Here is a 14,788-nt window from a genome sequence, read left to right as displayed (position 1 = left end):
GCATGTTCATCTTTATGATCCTGCTGATAATGACTTAATCTAGTTCTAGATTCCAAGTGAGATGATCCTTCGCTGCTGCGGCTGATTCTCTCATTGATGTTTACATACTTGGAAGTGTTTGCTTGTGATTCTGTCTCTGCAGCTTAATCAGTGACATCCAATGCACCTAAGTTGGAAGAATTTCCTCTGTACAAGTGCCCTTCTGCCAGTAATGAGGAAGTATCAAAAATCTGGAGACACTGTGACCCTCAGAGGTGCCAACTCATGCCACAGTGTGGAAACCATAGGTGGAGGCCTCCCCTTGCCCCAGGCACAGAGCTCGGGAGCAGGGCGGGGCGCTCACGCTCAGGGCAAACGCCCTTCTCTAGCCGTATGTTGCCTGACTCTGCTCATTTCCCATTCTGACTTTGGTCTGTAGTTCGCCTCTCCGGGAGAGAGGTGTGGCTCTTGAAACACGCCACCTGTGGGATTTCATTGTTCTATAGGATTTAGCATCCCTCAGAGTACCTACACATCCACAATGCCAGATCAGAAGAAACACCTCCTCCTTTCCTGCTATTTTAATGGATACCTAAGTACGCAAGAAAAAAAAAAAAAAACCTTAATAGAAGTCACTGTTGCTTTTTTATTAAATTATCAAAGTAAGAAAATTTCTTTAAGAAAACCTAATCATAGTTTTATAAACAATATCCCATATAATTATACATTTGATCTTTTAGAGCCGAGGGTTATATTTCTCAAGCGACTTCACTTGCAAAGAAATAAAATGTTAATCCATTTCCTTTTGCTTTTTTCCTTCAAGAAAAAAATACTATTCCCATCCAAAGCTTTTCTAATTCACTAACTTTTCTACATACAAGTAAGAAAAGTATAAAGAAAAACTGTAAGACTGTCCAACTTCTCAATACATATAGATCTTTAGGAAAAAAAAAACACCAACAAAATTCTACTGAGGAGCAGAAAGCAAAGGGTTTAGTAAATGTACAGATACTTATTATGCACAAATTCCAAAACTTTTTGGATCAATAAATCTGTCTTTTGATTTCTTTTTCTACACTTTTTCAAATACCTTCACATGCCATGCTCCAAAGAGAACATGAATGATAAATGTATTAACTGCTCCACATTTGTAAGTCAGTTGAGTTAAAGCCCCATCAGAATCCCAATGTTCAAAAATTTATCTGGAATAATAAATACACATGAGACCAGGAAGATCAGCATGTCGAGAGGGGGCTGATGCATCATTGGATATTTGGATATCTTTTTTCCCTCTCCCTAATGCTAATGTAAAATTTTCCAGGGAAAACACTTCAGGAAATCCTAATATTTAAATCTGCTTCCTCCAGCCTCCAGCAGCCACCATTAAACTCCCCGCATCCGTGAACTTGACCACCCTGGGTGCTTCATGTGAGTGGAATCATCTAACATGTGATCTTTTTTTTTTTTAAAGGAGTGGAATGACTTTCACTTCAAAAAAAAAAAAAAAAAGCCCTCAGAAGTTTTACTGTTACAGAGGAACACAGGTAGGAAATGGATCCTGCCATCAGTTCCCCTGTTCTCCTGGGGGATGGTGTTGGTGACCACCACAGCTTCAAGGCACGCATCACTGATGTAGGAAATGGCTGGACCAGAAAAGACTCCATGGGTTAAGATGGCATCAACTCTGGGGGCTCCAGGGGAGAAAGCCTATCAGATGGTGCCATATGTGTCAGCCATTTGACCCATAAGGATGGCCACTGGATCCCTCACATCTCCCCCCAGCACCATGCGAGCACCTCATTGGCCTTCTTCTGCTCTTTATGAATCCAGGCAAAGTCCACATTCAAGCTCTGCAATGCAGGTCACTCTCTTGGCTCCACTGGCATCAGGGCGACAACAGGGCATATAGACTGTCCAATGGGACACCAAGGAAGCCTTGGATCTGTAAGTCCACGGTGACACCACAGACAGCATATTTGCAACAAGCATGCCTGAGATCAGAGTCTGGCTCACAGCCTTGCTATCCTGCTGCACGTAAGGACGAGATGACCACTGTCACCCGGCTGGCATTGACCATGAGCAGAAGCTCCATCAGATTATCACTGATTTCACCACAACCACTCTGCAAAGGCAGACATCCTCTCTGCGTGCACCTTCCCCTGTCCACACAGGTCTCGGGGTTGCTGAATTTCTCCATAACCACCGTCCTCAGTTCCAGGCTCAGGCAGTCGGCAGTTTTCTGAGATGAATCCTGGTGGGAGCTGCTGCTCAAGATTCTGATATTCAGCATCCTGGCCAATGAGCCCAGGCCTGGTTCACTGAGCACTCTGTACAGAGAGCAACCAAGCCGGCCCAGAGACTCGAGAGCTAACAGCTTCTTGTTGCGACTCTGCCATCTTCATGTTTGATCTTCATTCAAGACGAAGCCTTCAAGGTTTATCCAAGCAGCAATGTGTGAGGGAAGTTCCTTCCTTTTCGAGGCTGGGTAGCACTCCACGGCATGCAGACCACACATCACACATCAGCAAGCACGTGCACTGCTTCCAGTTGCAAGCTGCCGTGAATAATGCTGCTGTGAACACAGGCCTGTGGACAGCACTTAGCATTCCTTCTTTCAGCTGTTCTGGGTGGAAGTGTTCAATCACACAACCATTCTAATTATGATTTTTGAGGAGATTTCATACTAGTTTTTCCTAGTGACGTTATCATTTCACATTCCAACAAAAATATACAAGAATGTGGTTTCTCAACATCCTTGCCAATGTTGTTTCCTATCAGCTATTTTGCATTTAGAATAGCCATCCTAATGTGAGAAGGCAACTCCATGTGATTCTTTTTTTTTAAGATTTTATTTTTATTGCAAAGTCAAATATACAGAGAGGAGGAGAGACAGAGAGGAAGATCTTCCATCCAATGATTCACTCCCCAAGTGGCCGCAACGGCCAGTGCTGCACCGATCCTAGGCCAGGAGCCACGAGCTTCTGGGTCTCCCATGCAGGTGCAGGGTTCCAAGGCTTTGGGAATAAGCAGGGAGCTGGATGGGAAGCGCGGGTGCCAGGATTAGAACCGATGCCCACATGGGATCCGGTACATTTAAGGTGAGGATTTTAGACACTAGGCTACCACACAGGGCCCATCTCCATATGATTCCAACTAGCATTTCCCTAAAGATTACTAACACAGGGTATCTGTTCATGTGCTTATTGGCCATTTGTGTCCTTTTTCTCAAAGAACTAGCTATTCACGCCTTTATTCAATTTCCCACCCCTCTGAGCTTTCCTGAGCTATGATTGACAAATAAATTTGCATGCATTTAAGATGTACAGAATGCTACAATTCACTGTGAAATGGCTGCTACAATCAAGTCAACACAGCCATCAATTGGCCTGTGTGTGTTGAAGAGTCCCTTAGATGACTCTGAATGAACTGCAAGGAAGCAAACATGTTAGTGACAGTCACCAGGCTTCAGCTTCTTGTTCACGCAGGCCTTAAAAGACAGAAGATGAGTGTTTAAGTCCCTGGGTCCCTGTCACCCACATCAGAGCTCCTGGCTCCTGGCTTCAGCCTCGCCCGGGCCAGCCCCGGCTGCTGTGGTACTCAGACAGTGAACAGGTGAACAGACACCACTTTCTCTCTGTCAACATCTCCCTCCCTACCTCTCAAACAAAAAACCAAAAAAAAAAAAAAAAAAAAGGAGAAAAGAAAAGAAAGAAAGAACTGAGAAAACATCTTCCAAGCATTAATCTCATGCAAAGTAAAAAGCCAGGTGCCGCTGTGCTGTCCCAGCTGGCAACGGCCACGGGAGTGACACTCCTTTCCACAGGCAGGCACAGGGAAGACCATGCTTCAGGGCAACAGCCTTGTCAGCTGGCAGAAAGCGGAAGAGACTCAATCAGAATACTCGCTTTCCAAGGGGGTCCCAGGCCCGGGATGCCAGCGACGATCTTCCAGGAAAGTATAAATGACTGTGATGGAGCTCCCAAAATGAAACACCAAGAAATGAGGAAAGTAGCCAGATAGCTACAGGCAGATCCTCCTAAAAACGACAAAGTGCAGCGATTCCCGAAGCTGCTTGTGCTGCGCACAGCAAATAAAGGGAATGTGCCAAAGGTAGGCACAATTCCATGCCTGTCAAATCCCACAAGAGGAAGCAGACCAATGGCTTTCAAATGGAACTGCGCCACTTTTAAACACATCGTCAGAGACCAGAACGGAACAGTGCATTGAAAGTATGAAGACCAACACGTGCGAATTCCGGGAGGAATGAAGCAGGTCCCATATGGAGCCGTATGTGAATTAATCACACTAACACAACAAAAGTGAAAAACAGTATCATTCAGTGGATGCATAAAAGGCATTTGCTAAAACTCAATCTCCAGTTTTTCATGAAAAATAACTGTCAGTTCAATGAGACAAGTCAGGGGTGTGTGTTTGGCACAACAAAGACGCCACAGGGTATGCCCACATCCCATTCTGCAATGCCTCCAGTCATTCTGGAATGACTCCCAGTATCTGCTCCACTTCCAATTCCAGCTCCTTGTTAATGCACAGCCTGGGAAGCAATGGGTTATGGCTCAAGTACTTGGGTGCCTGTCACCCATGTGGGGGATCCCAGTGGAGTTCCAGGCTCCTGGCTTCCGCCTGGTCCAACATCAGCTGTCACAGGCATTTAGAGATCTCTCTGTCTCTCTCTGTTTTTCAAATAAAATTTTAAGTTAATAATACATCTTTTTAAAGTCTTAAAAAAATCAAAGATACTCATGAGCTCTGATCATATTGAAAAGTATTCTGAAAACACTAGTGGGGTACGCAGAATCCTATGGGAGCCCTCAAGATCCACACTCCTTGGGGTACATGACCTGTAGGAGCCCCTCACCTTCATGCGGGTGGGACTCTGGTTTTGGTGAGGTTGTTTCCTTATCAGGTTATGTTTGCTCCTCGGGCCACAGCGGCTGTGCCCGAATGTTGCTTCTCCCCTCCAACTCATCCCCAACATCTGCTAGTGGTACTGAGAGGGTGGAATCGTCACAGACTGCAGTATTCAGAGGAGGGAGGATGATCAGATGTTTCAGTTAGGAGGGAGTCCCAGGATAGGATCCTGATAGATTTCAAAGAAGGGGAGAAACCAAGAGCGAACAGCAACAGGCACATGTGCTCCCACTGCGACAGGACGATGGGACACAGCCACAAGTGGGGCTCCTGCCAAACCTGCATCGGGTCACTTGACTCGTGAGAAGCACGAACGAAAGCACAGGTCATTTCTTTATAAAGCCTCTGATGTTTCTACACAGTAATGACAAGCTGACTGATCCAGCAGCACAAGGACAGAGCCGGCAGCTGAAAGCATCAAAGGGGAGATTCTCCCAGATGGACCACACCCAACCAAGCAAACCCTGCAGGTCACTGGAATCAAAGCTGTGCGAACGGGGCCACGCTTGCAGGAAAACGGGGCCTGAGTCACTGCCAGCACCCTAGGGAGCCTGGAAGGGGACCCTCACCCTGGTGAGGATGCTCCTGGCCCCCCTGGATTTCAGCTTCAGACCCTCAACACAGGAGCTGTTTCAGATGCTCCCTGACTCCCCACCCCTGGAAACGCCAAGGTAATACACTTGTATTGTGCTAAGCTGCCAGCCTGCAGCCATATGTGAGCAGCAGAAAACGAAAGCAGCGAGCTAATAAAAATTGAACAAAAAGAAAGAAAAGTTAGAACTCCTGAGGGAGAGTAGGGGCACAGATTCCCTCACTAGAAATCCTAAGGGAACTGCGTGAAAGGAAGACACTGTGAATGGATACCCTGAGAAACACTGACAGTCCCAGGAAGTGGGCACTGACCAGGAGTCACCTGCCAAGCTTCCACACTTTGAACACTTCTGATCCTGTGTGATTCTCGTTTCCATGCAGAGATGAGAAATGAAAGCAGGAAGAGTTTAAGGCACCTGTCTGTGGTTCAGTGGAAACAGCAGGTTGACACAAACTCTTAAATGGCCAAACAACAGCTTTCTCATCCCTATGCAAGCAAAAGTCAATTAGCAAAGGGAACAAGATGGAAGATTCCATTTGGAGCCACAAGCAAATAACTTGGATGTCATACAATAAACAGACCTGGCAAGAGACGAGCAAAAACAAGATCAAGAAAATCTGAAATATCTCCTGTGAAACTAAAAAGGTTTGTAGTACTAGCTGTGGGTGTGGGGGAATATTTTTTTTCCAAATAAAAGGACAAAAACTCCAAATGTTCCCTGCAATTCTAACTAAAATGCCAAAAAGGGAAAAAGAAAATATATGCACCAAAAAGTGAACCAGTAGCCACATGAAACAAACTTTAATCTCTATCCCAGTCTTGACAATAAGATAAATTCCAGAGGATTCAAACAACAAATCATGAATTAAGATGTGACTGTTCTCAATGAAAATGGGAGAAATACTTCACACAACTATGAAAAGAAATTAGATGTCAAGACGTGTCGTCTCTGCCCAGCAGCGGGGGCTGCCCAGCAGCGGGGGCACTAAAACGACGAGGCACACTCTTGAGGGTCCAGGAAAAGCCGAACCCGACCCCTCACTGCCAAAAGCGGCTGCGTTTCTTCGCTGCTCCTGTCCCCATTGGTCTAAGCTTTCCTCTGTCGCTTCTCTAGCCATCTTTCTGCCACCCTTCCTCTCATTCTTCTTCCCGTACTTTCCCAGTCTCCTCCCGCCCCCCTAGTCTTTCTCGTCCGCCTTCGTTCATCTGTCTGTCCCTCCATCTTCTGCCTAGCTTAAACCAACTACTTTTATATCGTTCTCCACCAATCACTTCTCCCAGTGGGGCCACTTGGCGCTATGTGATAGGCCAGTAATCGCAGCAGGGGCATTAGCCTATCCCTGTGACTTCCTGTTTACCTGCTGGTGAGACCAGATCCGCCTCCTGGCCCTGGGCCAGCCGCCATCTTGCTAGGCACCTTCCAATCCCAGAAGCAGCTTTAGCACCCCGCTCCCCACAAAGACATGACAGAATAAGAAGTCCTAATGGAAAAGATGGATGAATTTCAAACTTTCAAGCACTTATATCTTCAAAACACTGGTAGGTGGTACACGGAGTCTTGGCTGCCAGTTGCACCTGTGTGAATTAAGACAAGTCTGTGTGCTCAGCCTGTGAGGATGCCCTGACCTTGAGCATGGCCAAGGGACTGACTGGGCCGTGTTGGAGGAAGTGGTAGACGCCAACTCCCAGGGCCTTCAGATGCCCACGTGTCCTCCTTCTCATCCCAGCAGCCTTTGAGCCTCAGCCTGGGGCAGGACCAAAGGCAGACCTAACCCCACAGCCCAGCAGCAGCCAGTTAGCCAGGCTGTAATGCCAGAGGAGAAAGCAAGGTACAGAGGTACGTGCCCTCACTCCCAACAGACATACTTGTGGTTTAAAAACCGACCATCGAATCAAAGACAAATTGCAAATGAGAAAAAAAATGCATTGAATACATACCACAGGGGGAGAAAACCCCTGATTTATTTTAGTTTACAAAGAGTTCATATGAATTTAAAAAAAAAAAAAAACTCCAGTGGCAAAAACACCTAAATGCTATGAATAGGATGTCCCCACATTTTCATAGTCATCAAACATATAACAGGAGGCTTAAATATATTGTAAAAGTAAATCAAATCAATAAGATCAATAGTCTTATCAATCAGACTTGACATCTGGGTGAAGTTCTTAGAAAGCCCAGCAGTGACAAAGGGCACAGAGGGACAAAGGGCCTTCTTAGGCATCACTGTGCTGATATAATTGGACGCACTTGCCACTGGGGAGCAATTTCATAATACCTCTTAAAATTAAGAAGCGTGCATGTCATTCTCACTAGGATAATTTAGCTCTTGGCTATGCTACCAGAAATAGACTAAGCCACTTACATAAGAACATTTACTGCAAACACATGAACTAGTGGGTAGCAAACAACAGTTAGTTCAATAGTTTCATCACTAATGCATGGATTCTGAAGTTTGAGGGAGAAGTGTTTACAATATGGAATGATCTCAAAGATAAGTAATTCATAAGCATAAAAAAATCCCATTTGCGCAAACACAAAGGATTGGATGGATGCTGGTTCTGTACGCAGGTCTCTCTTTAGGACGCATGAGATAGCTGGCAACGAGAAATTGAATTAGGGAGAAGGGGAACTCATACTTTTCTGTAACATTAATCTTTACTCCGGGTGCGTAGTACATTGTGCCTATTTTAAGCTATGCATACCATTTGATACTCCCATGCCACTTCTAAGAACTTCCTGTATTAACCAAGGAGCTATCTGTCATTTTGAAAACTCAAAATGGCTTAGGTGTTCAGCAGGAAGGAGCTGTGTGTATTTGCTGGATCCCCCCACCCCGCCCTCAACAGCTGCTATTAAATCATATTACGGAAGAACACTTAATGCCACATAGAGATGTGTAGTCTAAACGAAAGAAAGCACAGCACGGGGAAAGCCAGCTACCGAAACGGACTGGGAGGTGAACTTCCCTTCTGTTGCCTAAGAAACTAGAGACACCAAAACACATGGACAGACAAACAAACAAAACCCAGCCAGCACTGCGTTCTCTGACAGTGAGCTTTGACATCCTCCCTGCATTTCTTTTATTTTCTGTGTTTTGTAACAGGCAGAAACACAGTAGTTAAAGCCTCAAGAGGGCTTGTTCTGCCATGGACAGCAAGGAGGCACATGCAGGTCAAATGTGCACGGATCCCCTCCAAGGCACCCTTCAAGCGAGGGACAGACAGACTGGAGAACTCCAGTACTTGCACTTCCAGGGTCAGGGGACCCATCACAGACCTGGCTGGTCTCTGAATTCCCAATAACCAACGGTCTGAGAATGGGGGCAAGGAAGTTGAACACCAACCCTGAGACGGGAGCCGAGGTTACCAAGGAAGGCTGACCCACAGGCTGTATGTGGCAGCAGGGAGGTGCCAGCCAGCTGCAGTTCCGAGAAGCACTCTGTGTGCCACTGCTCTGATGGAAAAGAGACAGAGGTTTCAGGCATGGATTCCGGCTGCCAAGCCAGTGCGCTCACAGGTCTCTGCTCAATCCCTCCCCCTCAATCCAAGGTGGGAGAGAAAATGCAGGTACTGCTTGCTGCTGGCAAAAAAGAACACATATCCACCACTGGCAAACCACTTCTATTTTCTTCTTTCAGAAGTCTCCTCTTCGCACAACAATAAAAACAATGGATCTGTTGATACAGAACATTAATTCCATTAAAATCGCATTATGTGTAATGAAAAGCTATCAGAGTATAATTATGCAAGCAAATTCACAGACCCAAATCAACTTTTAAATCCACTGGAATTAACAATAGGAAGTGAACCTGTCTGGGAGACAAATTGCGCTTTCATTTTCCAAATGATTATGAATAAAGGCCACACTATTTACACAAGCCCCACAATCCACGACTGGCCCCCCAGGAGTGCCGAGTGCCTCCACCTGGGTTTGTGCAGAGCTATCCTGAGATCAGGACTGATTCACTTCCCCTCAACCTCTGGCCACTGCAATCCCTATTTCTACTCCCTGACCAATTCTTTTCTTTCTCCCCATTTTCACATTCAATCCCTCTGCTTAATGTGGTCCCCTTAATTTGTGATTTTCTCTTGCTTGCTTCACCTCTTTTGTCTTGGTTCTTTTGAGACAACTTACAAACATCCTAACACTTCATCTCTTTCAAAATGATCAATGAAAACCTTTTCCATATAATTACAAAGCTATTGCATTTCTAACCACTAACAATTATCAATAAAATGTGTGAATATGATAAGAATCACAGTCCTCACTTAAATATCTAAGAATGTCCCTAAAATAACATCTTAGCTTTGAATTGTTCAAACTAGGTTCCCAAACTGAGTGATATGTTATGTAAACACATGGCTTTAATTGGTTAAGCAGCTTTAGGAAATTCAGCTTACTTTTTAAGCCTCAGCTCTGCTTTACAGAAGAGGCAAACACAGCCATGCCTCCTTGCCTTCACCCCATCATACCTCTCATTCTTTATGAAGATAACTAAACTTGAAGGTCACGGGCAGTTGACTGTTCTTACCCGGAAGAGCCAGGCCTTGGCTGCGTCGACAAGCACAGCTTTGTCTGCTTTTCAGGAACTGGTTGCTCAGCTGCCCCAGGAAGAGCAGCTCTGCACCTACAGAGGCTACGTGCCATCTTCAACTGCAGCCGATAACGAAGGTTGGCTGAACTGCCTCCTGAAAAGAACCAGGTGTCCCACCAAGCCAGAGATCACTAGCTTTAATTCTGCAGGACTCGCTTCCTTCTGCTCCATCTCCACAAGCTGCAGTTTGGTTCTGCTCACCTCAGCACTGCTGCAGTGTGTAAGTGTGCAGGTGTCTCTGATACCTAGGCTGCTCTGCCCCAGGTGCAGCCTTCAAGTTGCCGAGCCTGAGACAGTGGGCTTGGTTCTACCCGGTTCCACCCGAACCAGGCACTATGCTGGACCCACAATCAGCCAATCCCTTCTCTATGTCGCATCAGACTCCTGTGGTCAGCCCTTCAGATCATGTGATTTCTCTATAGCTTTAATTTGCATACGTGAGATTTCCTGAACAACTCTTAAAGTTCACTGACCATGCCTATGGCCACTTCCGGAAAATGCCTACTTGTTCTTATTTCTTTGCAGTTGTTCATCGATGCTGATGATCTGCAAGTAAAGCACATGTAAAAGTCCTAAAAGTATTCTCTCACATGTTGCATTTTGTTCCAACATCTTGTCTTTCCTATTTCACCTGACATGGATCAGCCAGAGTGGCTGGCCGACAGTCCCAGCCCCACGTACAGCAGGGTCCCTCCGCATCGCATCAGCTATGTCAGCTCCACTGCACATGCTCCACACACGTGTCTCAGGGTCCTGTACCATGTTCTTCCAATGGACTGCCTACATGTGCATCTGCCCTTAATTGCTTCCACTGGAAGGTTTAAGTCTTGACACATGGACACATAAATCCCCCTCCAATATCTTAAGTTATCTCTCGAGTTTTCTCTATTTAGTTTACTGCTCTTTCATATTTTACAATTATGTTGTTAAAATTCTCAAGTCCTTCAAAAAATCCTTTCAGGACTTTTAATGGAAAAGTCAAATTTAAAGTGGAAGTCATCTTTACCACACTGGATCTGCCTGAGTCAGTGAATCGAGATGTCCTTTCCATTTATTTAGGTCTTTACTGAATGTCTCCAATAACATTTTCATACTTTTCTGTACACACAATTTTTACATTTTTGCTTGATGTATTTCTGAATTTTTTATTTTTGTGCTACTGTAAATCATGCCTATAAAAACTCATATATCAGGCCCAGTGCTATAGCCTAACAGCTGAAGTCCTTGTCTCACATGCGCTGGGATTCCATAGGGATGCCAGTTCATGTCTCGGCAGCCCCACTTTCCATCTAGCTCCCTGCCTGTGGCCTGGGAAAGCAGCTGAGGACGGCCCAAAGCCTTGGGACCCTGCACCCGCCAGGGAGACCCGGAAGAAGCTCCTCGGATTGGTGCAGCTCTGGCTGTTGTGTCCACTTTAGCAGTGAACAAGCAAATAGAAGATCTTCCTCTCTGTATATCTGCCTTTACAATAAAAGTAAATAAATGTTTTAACAAATGATAAAAAATTCATATTTTGCGTGTTGTTCAAATATAAAAATATGACTGCTTTCTGCCACCTTTTAGCTAAACGCCATGCTAAATGCATTCTACCTGATTGTAGGATGACTTACTCCTTAAAGGGAACATGTCTATTCCATCCACCTCCTGCACGCCTCTGTTTCCACAATGGAAGATTTTCACTCACAATGGCGCTTACTTGCACCTGTGCTATTCTCACTTGTCCTTATCACACTCCTCGTTGCTGGATTTTACGCAGAGCCGTCCTCCGGCCTGTGAGCTGTCCTCCGGCCCGTGAGCCGTCCTCCGGCCCGTGAGCCGTCCTCCGGCCTGTGAGGTCTCTGGCCCTCTCTATCTCCTTCATTTCTGTTCCTGCCTTTGTGTTCTTGAATTTATTCACTTTTCTTTTTCTAAATTAACTTGAGCACTTAGTTCACTCATTTTTCACAACCTTCTTCCTAACAACCTAAAGCTGTTATTCTCATTGCAACTTCTTCTTTAATTTATGGATTATTGAAATACCTTTGTAAAATTTCCCAATACATTAAGGTCATGTATATTTTGGTTACTGATTTCTCACTTCATAAATCTGTGCTCAGAAAGTCAAAGTTTTTGGATCCTTCATTTTTTTAATCCATCGTATGATCAACTGCTTAAAAATATTCCATGTTTTGTTTCAAGAACACCTGTAAGCTGCAGAATTCTGTAGCCAGCAGTCAATCACATCAGCTCTGTACATCACGCTCTTCCAATTACTTCATTGCTTTTGATTTTCTATCTGGTAGATTTGACAATAACTGGTATGTACCGAAAGTTCCCTTTTGATGGCAGAAAAATCAATGTTTACCTCCGACTTGATTCATTGTTTCTTCAGACTTTGCAGCTACTTAGACTCACGAAAGTGTAAAATTGTATGTTTGGTGTTTTTAATATATCTCCCCAAACAAGGCATTCTTTTACTGTTTTGTCTAATATTAATACCATGTTACTCTGCCAACGTTTTTTTTTCCTTCAAGGTCAGCTTGGCCTATCTTTTATCTTCCTTTTTAAAAGATTTATTTATTTAGTACTTGAAAGAGTTACAGAAAGAGAGACAGACAGAAAGAAAGAAAAGAAAAGAAAAGAAAAGAAAAGAAAAGAAAAGAAAAGCCTTCTATCCACGGGTTTACTCCCTAAATCACTGTCCAGGGCTGGGAAAGTCTAAAGTCAGGAGCCAGGAGCCTCTTCCAGGTCTACCACACAGGTGCAGGTGCCCAAGGCCTTGGGCCACCCTCTGCTGCTTTTCCACTAGCTGGGAGAAGGTCAGAAATGGAGCATCCTGCAGAATACAGTGAGGACACATTTAAACAGGTGGAGAAACATTAGCCAGGGTGAAGCAGAGAGGGCACATTCCAGGAAGCAGGAGAGGACGGACTGATGGCAGAAGGGCACCTGGAGACTGATGGACACAGGAAAGCAGCTGAAACAACAGTGTGGTGCTGCAGTGACCTGATGAGCCAGTGGCATTCAGTAAGGGGCTGAACTCCACCAGCAGCCAGGTGAGAGGGGCATTTATCGAGAACTCAGGAGGTGAACCCAGACAAAGAATTGCCAGTCCTGCTAGTTTGTTTGATTTGATTAGGAGCAGAGACACAGCAGCAGATCCCAAACAGGTGGTGCAGGAACAGGATGGATTTCACAGCCCAGTCTACCCACCAAAGCCAAATCAGGCACTATCTTTGTGTGGGAAGGCCATGGTTACGGGACAGGACTGCACATGCACTAAGCTGGGAGCAAACTCTTTTTGGGCCCAGTGAATTGCAATGATATGGCAGCCTACAGGTTCCACCCAAAATAGGTCTGGGTAGCTCACAGAACTAATGGCCAGCAGATCAAGAACCCCATCAGTTTCACATCAGGAGCTATTTTGTACAGTGTGGCTAAGGCTCTAAGACTACAGGGACCACAGTGAGCTGTGCGTGCACTATCATCCTGAGAACCGCACGAACCAGAACTACACATATGACAACGGTGCAACAGCATGGGATCACAGGGCGTGCAGAGTGGTGAGCCAGGAGCGGGGAGTACTGAGACCATGGTGGAAACTGAACATAAGAGCCCAGATCCGACACTCACTGGAGGCAGTGGCTTAGTGACTATAAACAAAGAACCAGGTACTAACCACAATAAGTAAAATTGAACTGCAGACCTGTGGGTGAAACAGCTTAGAAACCTGCCCTAAGGAGAAGAATCTGTGAATCTACAAACCAGAAGTACAATGACCAAGAGCAAAAGAAGAGACAGAGGCACCATGAATATCACTGAAGATTCCCCTGCAAAGCACCAAAGGCCTTTGCCAACCTCAGAGTTACCTGAGGAAGACATTGAGAAAATGGGGGATGCAGAATTCAAAACACTGGTTAAAAAGCTTCTTATCAACAAATAGAAGCACATTCAGGAATTTAAGCACGATGACACACAGGAAATAGCAACACTGAAACAAAATCAAGCCAAATTCTTGGAAATGAAGGAAGCAAGAGTAAATTAAAAATTCAGTCAAAAGTCTCAGTAATAGAATGAAGGAGGCAGAAGAAAGAATCTCAGAATTAGAATATATTTCCTATCACCAGGGGGAAAAAGACAAAAAGCTGGAAGCAGAGCTGAGTCAAACTTTAAAAAAGTAAGAATTAAGAGACACTGTTACAAGGTCAACTATAAGAGTTATGGGAGTTCCAGAAGGAGCAGAAAGAGAAGTTGGATTTACAAATGTATTCAATAAAATAATAAAGGAAAGCTTCACTAGTCCAGAAAAAAAAAAATTGTGAAACAAGATCCAGGAGGGGCACAGAACTCCCAACAGGCCTGACCAAAAGCAAGCTTCACCATGACACATGATCATCAAGCTCTCTTCAATCAAGCATAAGGAAAAGATCCCTAAATGTGCATGTGAAAAATAATCAACTGGCATATAAAGGAATGCCAATTAAACTCACAGGAGACCTCTCACAGGAAACTCTACAGGCCAGAAGAGAATGGAGTGACATATTCCAGATTCTAAAAGAAAAAAAAAAAAAAAAGTCGGCCCAGAATAACATACCCAGCAAAGCTTTCCTTTGTCTTTGAAAATGAAATAAAATTCTTCCACACAAAAAAACCTTAAAAGAATATGCCTCTTTCAGTTGAGCCCTACAAATGATACTTTAAAAAAAAAATTATT

General features: G+C 44.7%; 1 protein-coding gene and 1 pseudogene across 1 annotated transcript in view; both read right to left on the bottom strand.

The window, feature by feature from the left end:
• The window catches only part of FAM189A1 (family with sequence similarity 189 member A1), a 334,267-nt gene that overhangs the window by 182,858 nt on the left and 136,621 nt on the right, over positions 1 to 14,788 (bottom strand). The window lies entirely within an intron of this gene.
• On the bottom strand, positions 263 to 2,269 carry LOC121148701 (annotated as a pseudogene).

This window comes from Ochotona curzoniae, unplaced genomic scaffold (assembly GCF_017591425.1).
Source record: "Ochotona curzoniae isolate NIBS_2020 unplaced genomic scaffold, NIBS_Ocur_1.0 scaffold_4701, whole genome shotgun sequence".
Classification (NCBI taxonomy): Eukaryota; Metazoa; Chordata; class Mammalia; order Lagomorpha; family Ochotonidae; genus Ochotona; species Ochotona curzoniae.
The sequence above is the reverse complement of the archived record's forward strand: the minus strand, read 5'-3'. Positions and strand labels throughout refer to the sequence as shown.